Below are 1,367 nucleotides of genomic sequence, written 5' to 3' on the forward strand. Positions count from 1 at the left end.
ACACATCCATGCCCGAGGCAGGATTCAAACCTGCGACCGTAGCGGTCACGCGGTTCCAGACTGAAGCGCCTAGAACCGCACGGCCACACCGGCCGGCGTATTTGTAAGGAACATAGTCTTGTACGGAAGTGAAACGGAGACGACAAACAACTCAGACTATTACAGATTATCTGCTTTTTAAATGTGCTGCTATAGAAGAATGCAGGCACGGCTTTGCCGCAATGCATACACCGGTTCCCGCGAGATCACCGAAGTTAAGCGCTGTCGGGCGACGTCGGCACTTGGACGAGTGACCATCCAAGCCACCATGCGCTGTTGCCATTTTTCGGGGTGCACTCAGCCTCGTGATGCCAATTGAGGAGCTACTCGACCGAATAGTAACGGCTTCGGTCAAGAATACCATCATAATGACCGGGAGAGCGGCGAGCTGACCCCACGACCCTCCTATCCACATCCTCCACTGAGGATGACACGGCGGTCGGATGGTCCCGGGAGGCCACTCGTGACCTGAAGACGGAGTACAAAAGAATTCAGAAGATTAGACGGTGAAATGGACTAGTATACGGAGGAGGATAGGAAACTTCTATTGCTGCAGTAGTCGATAGCAGTGTTTATACAAGCTCTCGACACTAACTTATACCTGAATCATGCGATCTAATCTAAGTAATAATTTCATTCATCTCGTGTTATAGCTAATAATAGTATTACTTAAAAGTGTGTTTAACAAATGGTAATAGAGGTACATTCTCTCAATATTCATTTCAAAATAAATGAAGTAATTATTAATCAAAGCGGAATTTGTGTTTCAACATAACTGTCATCAAGGAGTGTGAATGAATGAAATCTAAAATATTTATTTGACGCCACAAAACAATGAAATTTTTAAAAGGTTACATAGCGAAACTTCCTGACAGATTAAAATTGTGTGCCGGACCGAGACTCGAACTCGGGACCTTTGCCTTCCGCGGGCAAGTGCTCTACCAACTGAGCTACCCAAGCACGAATCCCGCCCGGTTCTCACAGCTATACTTTTGCCACTACCTCGCCTCCTACCTTCCAAACTTTACAAAGCTCTCCCGGTTCGCAATTCTAATTGTCAGCAATTTACCGACATGTGGAAGAAAGACGTTGGTGTAATGCTCGTGGGCATTATTCAGTGTGGTATTACGCACAGTTAAAGCTCGGGGGACTTGTGCACTGAGATATCAGACAGCGTCGTTGTTGAAAAAAAGTTATCAGGTTTCCATGCGGATAGCAGAATCGAAATGCCTCGACGCCTGTCGTACCATCATTCATCTTGAGTTAAACGTTGCCTTGGATAAAAGCACCATCTACATTCACAAACACCACCGTTAACATTGATCCAT

At 45.9% G+C, this 1,367-nt stretch overlaps 1 non-coding gene across 1 annotated transcript; it reads right to left on the reverse strand.

The window, feature by feature from the left end:
* Positions 1-925: 925 nt before the first annotated feature.
* Trnap-cgg (transfer RNA proline (anticodon CGG)) lies at positions 926-1,000 on the reverse strand. Its single transcript has one exon. It is a non-coding gene; the product is annotated as a tRNA-Pro (tRNA).
* Between the last annotated feature and the right edge of the window lie 367 nt (positions 1,001-1,367).

This window comes from Schistocerca nitens, chromosome 9 (genome assembly GCF_023898315.1).
Source record: "Schistocerca nitens isolate TAMUIC-IGC-003100 chromosome 9, iqSchNite1.1, whole genome shotgun sequence".
Classification (NCBI taxonomy): domain Eukaryota; kingdom Metazoa; phylum Arthropoda; class Insecta; order Orthoptera; family Acrididae; genus Schistocerca; species Schistocerca nitens.